Source organism: Podarcis vaucheri (genome assembly GCF_965113315.1).
Source record: "Podarcis vaucheri genome assembly, chromosome: 10".
Classification (NCBI taxonomy): Eukaryota; Metazoa; Chordata; class Lepidosauria; order Squamata; family Lacertidae; genus Podarcis; species Podarcis vaucheri.
The window spans coordinates 74,353,534-74,365,739 of NC_138748.1; the positions used below are offsets into that span (position 1 = coordinate 74,353,534).

The window sequence follows — 12,206 nt, forward strand, 5'->3', positions numbered from 1 at the left end:
AGGGCAGCAGGTCGACACGGAAGAAGCTCCTACCTAAGGACAGGTGCGACGGCCGTGTCCTCTTCTGCAACACTTGGCAGCCCTGCCTCACGGTCGTGACTCCCACCCTGATTTTTCCCCGCAGGTCGAGCGGCACAGGCAGCCCAATGTGTCCAGCCCAGACACAAGCCCCGCTTCCCCACTCTAGATCCTGAATGCGACCAAGTGCTCTGGACTCCCGAGCAGGGTGGGAAAGAGGACTCGCATCTGGTAGCCTCCGGGCTCCTTGCCTGCTCGAGGGATGGCATTGCAGGCAAGCTGCCGGCCGTCGCCATCGCTGCCCCCTCATGCAAGTGGACCTGCCCAGAGTGGTGGGCCGGGGGAGGCTCGCTCTCTGTGGGGATGTGGCCCGCACGCGCGGCCCCGCTTCCTCCTGCCCAGGGCTGAGCTCCTTACCCGCGATCTCGGTCTCGCGCACACGGATCCCACTTATTCTGAAGCTCGCACCGCTAGCCGGGGCTCTCACACCGTGCCAGGGTGAGGCGGCGCGGCCCACTGACGTCATCGCGGCTCGCCGCCGCCCTCGACTTCCCTGTTCCCTCCCCTCCCTCGGGTCGCCGTGGTTACCGAGGACTGCAAGCTGCTCGGGCGAGCGTGGGGCATTAAGTGGGAGAAGGAAAATTAAAATTAAAACTCGCCTGAAGGCCGCCTCTCCGGATACAGTGGTGCCTCGCAAGACGAAATTAATTCGTTCCGCAAGTCTCTTCGTCTTGCGATGCACGGTTTCCCATAGGAATGCATTGAAAATCAATTAATGCGTTCCTAGGGAAACCGCCTTCAGACCAGGTCCGGGGACAGTCTGTCCCCCGACCTCTTCTGAAGGCTGGGGGGGGGACAAGGGCTTTTCTTCCCACCCCCAGCATTTTAAAAAACCCCAGGACAGCGGAGGACTTCTCCGCTGTCCGGGGCAATCTTAAAATGCTGGCGGGCGGCATTTTAAAATCGCCCGGGACAGCGGAGGACTTCTCCGCTATCCGGGGCGATTTAAAAGCCCCTGGGAAGGCAGGCAGGGGAGACAAAGATTTTTGCCCCCCGTCCGCCTTCAGAAGAGGTCCTGGACCTCTTCTGAAGGTGGGCAGGGGCGAAAGTCTTTGCTCCCCCCTGCCTGCCTTCCCGGGAGAGCGGAGAAAGGCAGCGCGTTTCTCCGCTGTCCCGGATGGCTTTTGAAGGTCCTTGACCTCTTCTGAAGGCGGGCGGGGGCGAAAGCCTTTGCTCCCCCCTGCCTGCCTTCCCGGGAGAGCGGAGAAAGGCATCGCGTTTCTCCGCTGTCCCGGACGGCTTTTGAAGGCAGGCTTTTGAAAGCCGTCCGGGACAGCGGAGAAACACAGCGCGCCCTTGCCGCTGCCCCCCGACTTGGCTGGAAGGCTGGCGGGGGGAGAAGCCTGCTCCTCCCCATCGCCAGCCCCGCAAACTCGGGGGACAGCGGGAGAGGCGCAGCGCGCCCTTGCCGCTGCCCCCCGACTTGGCTGAAAGGCTGGCGGGGGGAGAAGCCTGCTCCTCCCCATCGCCAGCCCTGCAAACTCGGGGGACAGCGGGAGAGGCGCAGCGCGCCCTTGCCGCTGCCCCCCGACTTGGCTGGAAGGCTGGCGGGGGGGAGAAGCCTGCTCCTCCCCGTCGCCAGCCCCGCAAACTCGGGAGACAGTGGGAGAGGTGCAGCGCGACTTGGCGGGGGGACTTCCGGGTTGGCGCCATCGCCGAATGGCGGACTCCCTCTGAGCTCCGGAGGGAGCCTGCTCGGCAGGGGCTGGGTCCTACCGCGCCGGCGACACGGGGACCCTTAAAAACCACGGCCACGGAGGCCGTGGACATGGAGACTCGGCTCGCACCGTTAGCGCCCTCCCGACTCGTGAAGGAGCCTTTTTAAAGGCTACGGATCGGGTGCCAGGGAGAAGCGTGGTGCTTTGAGTCCTCTGCTATCCCTGCCGAGCAAAGCCGCATGCCATCCGGCGGAGAGCACTGACTTCTTCCATTGAGAATTCGGACTTTTAACAACAACCCGTGAGTAATTTGGAAACCGGGTTCAAAAGGAGGAAAAAAAAGGAATTTTTTTCGGATTTGACACGAGCGGGGGGGGGATCCGAAAAGGAAGTCAGTCCCCCTCCCTACTGTAAACATTCTAAAACAAGGACTGGGAAACCAAGGTCCAAAAAGAGCTGTATTTTTGATAAGAGCTAAGAATTTCACGATGGGAAATTACAAGAACTGTGCTGGAGGAAGAATCGAGGGAGAAGGAGAACGTTAACCCCCCCCCCGGGAACCGGGGTGATTGAGGAGAGAGCCTGGCGAAAAGAGACAGAGATTTTGACAGCTGTCAAAGTAGCTGTCAAAGTCGGAAATTCAAGGAGGATTTTATTATGAGGACTTTGCTGGTTAAATTTGCTACAAATTGCTACAATTTGCTAAGATTTGGATACAAAATGGCGAAAACATGGATAACAATCGGACTTTTGGACTAGAGAAAACAAAGTTACAACAATCCCCCTAGAGGAGTCTCGGGACATTACAAAGATGGTCGTAAGTGGAAAAATACCTTCGGAATTTTACATGACTGATTATATTCTGGGAAAGCTGCAAAACTGAAACAGTATTTTGTCTACAGGGTGTTCAGACTAAAGGAGACAATAGAATTTTCTATTGAAGAATGGAAGGGACTGAACGCAAGTTTTTGTTCCTGAATAACAATGACCCCTGCAGAGCTACTAAATTTTTGAATTAGAACGTTTTAGCAGCGGAACAAGACGAAACTGGACTACAACATGGAAAGAACAATGGGGGGAACGTCACAGTTTTAAAGATTAAAAATAACTTTAAAAATAATTCTAAAAAGAAAAAACCTGCAAGGAACTGGGGCAAAAATGTGATTTATGGATTTAAGAACTCCAGGCAGACAATATAGATTGGTGGACAGGGGGAAATTAAACCGGGGAAGGGGGGGGAGAATTAGAATCCAAAGGCTTGTCAACTATTTTTTGAATTGGTTTTCTTTCTTCTACTATACTTTCTATTTTCTATATTTCTATTTTGTGGGGTGTTTTTACTATTAAAAAAAAAGGGAAATTGTGGAATGAAAATGGGGCGCACCCTTCTCGCTGTCCCCCGACTTGGCTAGAAGGCTGTGGGGGGGAGAAGCCTGCTCCTCCCCGTCGCCAGCCCCGCAAACTCGGGGGACAACGGGAGAGGCGCAGCGCGCCATCCCGCTGTCTCCCGACATGGTTTGGAGGCTGGCGGAGGGCTTCCTCCTCCCCCAGCCCTGCAAGCTCCCAGAGCGATGCCAAAGCTGCACGCAGCTTTGGCATGGCTCTGGGTCCCGTTCTGGGGGAGGGGGAAGCCGGGCTTCCCCCGCCCCAGCCCCACGCCTGGCGGTGGGGGAATAATTTCCCCCCCTTTATTCCCCCCCCCCGCCAATTTTTCCCGCGGCACACCAGGCAACGTCTCGCGGCACACTAGTGTGCCGTGGAACACCGGTTGGGAAACACTGCCCTACATAATTATTTAAATATTCCCATTCTTCTTTCACCATTTTTAAAGGTTTATCTCTTACTGCATCTGTCAGCTTTGCCAGCTCCAAGTACTTGCACAATTTGACTACCCATTCCTCTTTAGTGGGTGTATTTTTATCTTTCCAGTGTTTTGCCACTACAACCCTTGCTGCTGACGTTGCGTACATAAATAGCCTAGTTTTGTTTTTGGGGATATTATCTGAAACCATTCCTACTAAAAATTATATGGAGAGACGACCAATGAGTGACGCAAGCAAAAATCAAGTTAGCGGAATTTTTGGAGATAAATGGGAAACAGAATGCAGACATAAATGTAGTTTAGTAAAGCGTACATGAGGGGTCTTGGAATACAACAAATGGCTAGGCTGAAGAAGATAAAAGACAATAATATCCAAGAGCTAACTAACCAGATAAGAATTAATGAAAAAGAGTTGATCAAAAATCCAGAAAGTCATGAAATATTACAAAAAATAAAGATATTGCAATCCCATATCTCTAGTATATTAAATAAGGAAGTAGAAAATAAAATTAAATGGGGAAAAGAAAGGTATTTTGAGTCCGCCAATAAGCCCGGTAAGTTGTTAGCATGGATGATAAAGGAAAAGCAAACAAAAAAAGTTATAAATAAAATTTTGGATCAAGGAGAGGAAATAACAGACCCAGTAAAAATAAAAATAAAATTCTTAAACTTTTATAAAAATTTGTATAAACAAGAACATTTAGAGGTTAATAAAATGGAAGAGTATTTACAACAAAATAAATTACCAAGAATTGAAAAAGAAGAAGTTGAGGCCCTAAACTCCAATATAGAAATAGATGAAATGGCACAAGTAATAAAAAAAAATGAAGAGTGGCAAATTGCCAGGTCTTGACGGAATCACATTACTGTACTATAAGAACCTGGAAGAAGTAATCCTCCCTATATTACAAAGAATAATGAATAATATACTGGGATGGAAAGATATACCACAATCATGGAAAGAAGCACTGATCACTCCAATCCCAAAACAGGGAGTGGAGTTGACAGACATGAAAAATTATAGACCAATCTCCCTGTTGAATACAAACTATAAAATCTATGCTGGGGTGATGGCTAATAGATTAAAAAAGACTCTAAACAAAATAATCAGCAGAGACCAGGCGGGCTTCTTACCGGATAGACATATAAAAGACAATACAAGAATAATAATTGACCCGTTGGAATATGTGGAAATGAAACCAAGTAAAAAGATGGCCATGTTATTGGTTGATGCAGAAAAAGCTTTTGATAGAGTATCATGGAATTTCCTATTGGAAACTTTCAAAGGTCTGGAGAAAATAATTAATGGAATTAGGGCGATATATGATAACGAAAAAGCAAAACTGCTAATAAATAACGAGATCACTGAAGAGTTCAGCATCGAAAGGGGGCCAAGACAGGGGTGCCCTCTCTCCCCACTTCTTTTTATTGCCACCTCGGAACCACTTTTAATAGCAATAAGAAAGGATAAAAATATAAGAGGAATTAACCTAGGAACTCGATACTACAAAATTAAAGCCTTTGCCGATGATGTAATCATAACCACTGAAAATCCAGTGGAAAGTATCCAAAAAACGCTTGCACAACTGGAAGAATTTGGGAAAGTCTCTGCGTTCAAACTGAATAAAGGAAAATCCAAATTATTAACGAAAAATTTACGTAAGTTGGAACAAGAGCAACTGGAAAATACAACAGGTTTAAAGGTAGCTAATAAGGTAAATTATTTGGGGGTTTGGATCACTAATAAGAATATAAACTTATATAAGGACAATTATGAGAAGAAGTGGAAGGAAATAAAAAAAAAAATAGAGACTTGGGGAAAATTAAAATTATTCCTGTGGGGGAGAATATCCACAGTTAAAATGATGGTATTGCCAAAGATGATTTTTATGTTCCAAACAATACCTATAATTAGAGGCGTAAAGTGTTTTAAGGATTGGCAGAAGGACCTTGCCAAGTTTATGTGGCAAGGGGAAAAACCACGCATAAAATTTAAGCTACTAACAGAGTTGAAGGAAAAAGGAGGCTTCGCGGTCCCTGACCTTAAACTGTACTTTGAGGCAGTGTGTTGGACATGGATTAAGGACTGGATATTAATTAAAAACACGGAAGTCCTAGATCTGGAGGGATGGGATATTGTGTACGGGTGGCATGGCTACATAGGCTATGACAAGGTTAAATCCCGCAAAGGATTTTTAAATCACATTGTGAGAAGGGCATTATATGAAGTATGGGAGAGGAGTAAAAAATCAGTAGTAACCAAAACACCATGGTGGCTGTCACCAATGGAATCTATGTCAGTTCACAGGATGAATATGAACAGCGATTGGCTAACATATAAGGATTTAGTAGAGGAAACAAGTAGTGATCCGAAAATAAAGGGCCTAAGTGAATTGAAACAGAAGGGAATAACCTGGCTGGAGTATTATCAATTAAAAGCCGCCCTTGAAAAGGATAAAAGAAACAAAAGATTTGACCAAAAAAAATCCTATCTGGAGAAGGATATTTTATATAATAATCAAAAGACACTTTCTAAAATGTACAAACTACTTTTGAATTGGCAAAGAAAGGAGGAACATATCAAAGAAATTACAGTAAAATGGGAGAGGGACCTGGGACATACGATCAAACCCAATATTTGGAACGAATTATGGACTAAAAATATAAAATTCACGGCTTGTTTCCTTATAAGGGAAAATCTTATGAAAATCTACTATAGGTGGTACCTGACCCCTGTAAAACTTGCAAAAATAAATAAATCAAATAATAACAAGTGCTGGCGATGTATGGAACAGATAGGAACATACTACCATATGTGGTGGTCCTGTCTAGAGATACAAAGATTTTGGAACATGATTTATGAAGAGATAAAGAGATTGATAAAAACTACATTTAGCAAGAATTTTTACTCTAAGACTGCCTTTCAAATCAAGTGGTTGCCCCCGTTTCCACCTCTAGATCTTCATGAATCACCTGCACAGTCCCACTGACCTCAGGAGGTCCATGTGGACCATTATGTGAGACCCAGGTCTACATCTTTTCCAGGGACTGTGGCCTGGGTCAGTCAGAGAACTAGTGGCAAGGCTTGGTGCTTGGGGTCAGCTGAATGGGTGCTCAGGGAAGCTCCTGTTCTTGGAGATGGACCTCCCTCTACATGCCTCACATTGCATGGAGAGAGCAGGAGAAGCAGAAGGAAAGCAGCTGGCACATGGGAATCCCAGGCGGAAACACCCACCCCAATGGTGCTTTATAATGATGACGTGCTGCCTGAACTCGAGCCCGTCTTCTGACTATCCTAAAGTGACACTGAAAAGCAGGACATACCTGTACTTAATGGTAGGTAGACATATTGGTCTGACACAGTTGAAGTAAAAAAGAATAGTCCAGTAGCACCTTAGGGACCAACTAAGTTTGTTCTAGGCATAAGCTTTTGTGTGCATGCACACTTCCTCATATAGTGAAGGGTAGTAGGAGATGGTAGTAGGAGTACCTTCTGAGAAAAACCCCACCCCACCCTCCCACGACATACAAGGGTCTGGTGACATCTGTGTTAGTGTATCTGAAGACGTGCGCATGCACACAAAAGCTTATACCTAGAACAATCATAGTTGGTCTCTAAGGTGCTACTGGACTATTTTTTATTTTTTTATTTCAACTGCGTCAGACCAACACGGCTACCTACCTGAATCTAGATGTCATGGGGTGTTGGGGAGCTGTAGTTCTCCTTTGGTGGGGGACATGTCCTGCACCTTCTGGGGTCATTTTTCCACCCTTGGTGCCCACCCTGCACTCAGCTCTCACCTGTGGCTTCCAGAAGCTGTCAGCATGCAACAGGGGTTCAAGCAACGGCTTCAACCGGCCGGCTAAACCAGGTGAGGAAAGCTGATGGGTCTCAAATCCTTGGGGGGCTGGGGAATTCTGCTGCACCTGAAGTCAAGCCCTGGTGGATGGAGAGGAGGAGAACAACCGTGAATCCCACAGTCCAGAAGGCAGATTCTGTCTGTGTGGAAGAGGAACGTGAAGGGCAGGTGGGGCACATCCACTTGGAGGCTTGTTATCTAGTCCCAGGGTTACTCTGACATTGAACTATGTATAAATTACAGTATTGAAATGTGCCTGCTCCCACTTCATATTCTGCTATTACTCTACTCTGCTTGGCTGTTTCTTACTTGAGTGCTGTTTTGGTTTGCTAAGTCAGGGTTTTACTGTAAATTAATTTTTTGCTATTTTTTGGGTACTGTCATGCTTATCTGTCTTCAGTAATAAATTTCTCAGCTGATTTTTTTCCCCTGCCTCTGAGTGTTTTACCTACTCTGTTAACTATACATCGATCATTATGGAGGAGCAAGATCTGCAACCTAAAGCCCTCCTCAGCCTCGGCCCTGTGGACCTGACGGAGCATCTTCACCCCCATCATTCAGTCCGGACAGGGAGGTCCGCCTCCAAGGGTCTTCTGCTGGTTCCCTTGCTGTTAGAAGTGAAGTTCCAGGGAACCAGGCAGAGGGCCTCCTGCCACATGGGATGCCCTCCCTTCAGAGGGCAAGGAAGGAGGCAACTATCTGACATTTAGAAGACAGCTGTATCAGGAGGTTTTTAATTTTTGGATGTTTTACTGTCTTGTATATGTACTGTAGGGACGTGGGTGGTGCTGTGGGTTAAACCACAGAGCCTACGACCTGCCGATTAGAAGGTCGGCGGTTCGAATCCCCGTGACGGGGTGAGCTCCTGTTGCTCAGTCCCTGCTCCTGCCACCCTAGCAATTCGAAAGCACGTCAAAGTGCAAGTAGATAAATAGGTACCTCTCTGGCGGGAAGGTAAACGGCATTTCCATGCGCTGCTCTGGTTCGCCAGAAGCGGCTTAGTTTAGTCATGCTGCCCACACGACCCGGAAGCTGTACGCCGGCTCCCTCGGCCAGTAAAGCGAGATGAGTGCCGCAACCCCAGAGTCGGCCACGACTGGACCTAATGGTCAGGGGTCCCTTTACCTTTACCTATATATACTGTAAGCTGCCCAGAGTGGTTGGGGGGGGGAATACTAATACTATAACGTCTAGAGTGGTACGTCGGGTTACAGGCGCTTCAGGTTACAGACTCAGAAATAGTACCTTTTGTTAAGTACTTTGCTTCAGGATGAGGACAGAAATCGCACGACGGCAGCAGGAGGCCCCATTAGCTAAAGTGGTGCTTCAGGTTAAGAACAGTTTCAGATTAAGAACGGAGCTGCAGAACGAATTCAGTTCTTAACCCGAGGTACCACTGTACTATTATTATCATCTTGTGATTTTTTCTAGTTATTTTGGAATTCGTACTGCAACATTAGCTTACAAAATGTTATGGGTGGAGAAAATCACAGGGTTGCCATAAACTATAATCCCACCCACAAACTCTCATTCACATACAGTCTGTAAATTTGGGAATGTCACACACCTCACCTGTGCTAATACTGGCAGTCTTTGGCCTGCACAGGCACACCCGGTGTGTAGAGCCTCCAGCCACAGGCACTGTCTATCATGAAAATGGGTCCTTTGACTGGGAAGATTCAGGCAGTTACTTTCACTGGATGATGATGGGTTGTATCTCAGCTTGCCAGTCACTCTGACACTGCCTTCAAAGAATAAGAGGAACAGAAATGCTTTTGAGGTGCAACTTCTATATCAATCCTGAGAGCCATTCCATGGACTCTGCACCCCTGTTTCTGATGACAGGTGTACATTATCCTCATCCTCAGTGGAAAAGACGCTTAAAGATGGAAGCCTGAGAGAGAGGAAAAGGTTTCTGGCTGCTTCCTGGGTGGGATTGCGGAAACAAAGAGCCGCTTCTGAGAAGGCCTCCCCCCTCGTCTCGGGATTTCTTCTCCTCTCCAGGGGACCAGTGGTTGGACTGGGCAGAACAGCTGCGTCTGGACAGAGCAGGGGCTTATGGGGTGGAAGGAGGATGGAGGTTGCAGGAAGGAAGGGGTGGGGGGACAGGACCCCCACTTTCCAGGGATCCCTCTCTGGTCGCCCCCCCCCTTGATTGCTGGGCGGGAGAGAGAAGCCAAGGCGGCCCCTCCGGAGATTTCCCGAGGAAGGCACGATGGAGACGCCCCCCCCCCAAGAGTGGTCTTCCTATCTCTCCCCCCCCCTGCCAATGCTGCCTTCCCTCCTCCCCCCACTTCCTTGACCCCCTCCCTCTCTCCCGGAGTCTCCCCTGCATCCAGAGGCTTCCTTGGCACCACTCCCCCCACGTCCTGCGCCCCCATCTCTCCAGCCGGAGGGGCCCCCCAAGACGAGCCATGGAGGGACAGGGGGGTCTCTATCCCTCGTGCCCGTTAACCCTTTCGTGGTCCACCTCTCTCTGCGCTGAGCCCCCAGCGCTTCGGATATTCCCAGCGGGCGCCACGATGGAGACTTCTCCCCAAAGACTGGTCTTCCTATCTCCCCCCCCCCCGCTGCCCTTCTCTGACCCAGGGATGCTTCCCTCCCTCCCCCCATTCCTCGACCCCCTCCCTCTCTCCCGGAGTCTCCCTTGCACCCAAAGGCCCCCTTGGCTCGAGTCACCCCTCGCCCTGCGCGCCACACCTCTCCATTCGCAGCCCCCCCGACAGGAGCAAGGGAGGGGCGGGGGGTCTCTATCCAGGCGCCTCCCGCACCCCTTAACCCTTTCTGGCCCGCTTCTCCGCGCCCCAGGGAATCCTCGTGGGTGGGCGCCCCATCTCCGCCCCTTGGCAGCACGCGTGCCGGGATCCAGGCCCCACGGAAGGCGCTTGGGGGAGCTGGCGGGGTCTCTGGTCCTTTTCTCCCCCTCCTACCCCCGCGACCCCTTTACCTCTTTGTCCTCGCTCCGGTTCTCATTTCTTTCCTGCAACATCCACGTTGGGCGAGGATCCTCCTCTTCCCGTCCTCCTCCCCTTTCCGAAAGCGCCTCCCCCCCCCCAGCTACGCCGCAGAGCAGCAATCCGGCGTAGAAGCTCTACTTGCGAGAGAAGCAGGCAGCTTGGGAGGGGGGCTCCCCCCCCCATTTCCAGAGCGAAGCCGGATTGGAGGAGGAGGAGGAACAATGTATTGGGGGAGGGATTTGGGATTGTGTGGGCGGGATGAGAGAAGGATGTGCCGGGAGGGGAAGGAAAGTGTTGAGCGGGTGGGGGGGGGAGTAGAAATCCCCCCCGGTCTTCCTTCTGGGGATCAGGAGAGGGGGGAGGGGCTGATCCCTACAATCCAACAGCGAAGTCACAAAATGAGTTCTGCATGGAAATCAGATCAGATCAGACTCCGAGTTCGTGTTTTGGCAACATGACAGGTCTGTCAACCGGGATGCCTGAGGATTCCTGCTCGCTGCCTTTTCCTGGCCAGCCTGAGAGATCACTGGAAAGGGTGGATTTCTTGACTCCAGAATCCAGCATCGCAGACCCGTTTCATTCAGGCCTAGAGATCTGCTCTTTGGACCAGTCTGCTTGGATCATGTGGATCATCAATGGATCATCAATGGATCATCACTGATGGGGGGGGAGCTCAGGAAGAATCTCCTGCCACGTGACTGGGGGCGTCTGGAGGCTGACTGGGGTCAGACAGGACTGCTGTTTTGCTCTCCTTACTATTTCAGCTCAGGTTTTCCTGGCAGAAGTTCTATTTCATCAAGAAATGGGAGGATTCATTGAGGAAACGGGGCTAAGCGAAAGCATCCGTTGCAAAGAGGCAAATGTGTCTACTTTGTAACCATCCAGGGAGTTGTGTTGCAAAGGCCATTTGCAGAAAGGTTTTGATAAGGAAAATTCTGGGTTGAGAGTCTACCCAACAGCTCAGCTCATCAGGGTCCGAGTCCCCTGCGGGTCCGTGCGGTCAGTAAAAGAAGGAAATTCCAGCGTAGCAATTTGGAGCAAAACAGCAGCCAGTAGACTGAGATTCTTTATTGTTGTGGAACAGATTCAACAGCAGCGAGTGATCCCAGAGCAGGGGGCGACATTGACATTTAAAACTTTCCCACCATATCCAGGATAGAGTTCTCACAGCATCATCAATATATCTTTTTGCAGGGCCTGCAAGACGGAGCTGTTCTGCCTGGCCTTTCCTCTCCTTCTGTAATCTTCATAGAACCCTAATCTGATGGTTGCCATTAATTTGATTCTGAATTGAGTCTAGAATGTATTTTAATTAATTGACTGTGCAATTTTCTGTACACTGGGCTATTTTTACCTGTTGTTAGCAGCTCTGAGCCCGGCTTTGGCCAGGGAGGGTGGGATACAAATTATTATTATTATTATTCATTATTACAGTGGGATGAAGATCATATGAACTTAAGGCATTTGCAAACAACCTGGTAATAATGGTAGAAGCCCACTGGAAAGTATACCAAGGGTGTTCAACAAGATTAATCAATTTGGCCAAGTCGCAGGTGTTAAATTGAATAAAAATTGAAATAAATTGTTGGTAAAAATATGAGTCAACAGAAGAAAAAAGAGTAGAGACAGATAGCAGAGCTGGGGATAGAAAAGATGGTGAAATTTTTTGGAATGTGGCAGACAACAAAAAAATAAACATTTTAAAAGATCATTATTGGTAATGAAAAATTCTGGGGTGAGAGACGACTCAACAGCCGAGCTCTTCGGGGTGCTACTCCCCCGCGGGTCCATATGGTCAGTAGAAGAAGGAAGCTCCAGCAACACAGCGGTC

The 12,206-nt window shown here is 49.0% G+C and overlaps 1 protein-coding gene and 1 long non-coding RNA gene across 2 annotated transcripts in view; one reads left to right on the forward strand and one right to left on the reverse strand.

The window, feature by feature from the left end:
- LOC309541263 (uncharacterized protein) overlaps positions 1-12,206 on the reverse strand; it is a 225,739-nt gene that overhangs the window by 88,938 nt on the left and 124,595 nt on the right. The gene's annotated exons all lie outside the window — the stretch shown is intronic.
- The window catches only part of LOC309541504, a 146,244-nt gene that overhangs the window by 5,694 nt on the left and 128,344 nt on the right, over positions 1-12,206 (forward strand). The window lies entirely within an intron of this gene.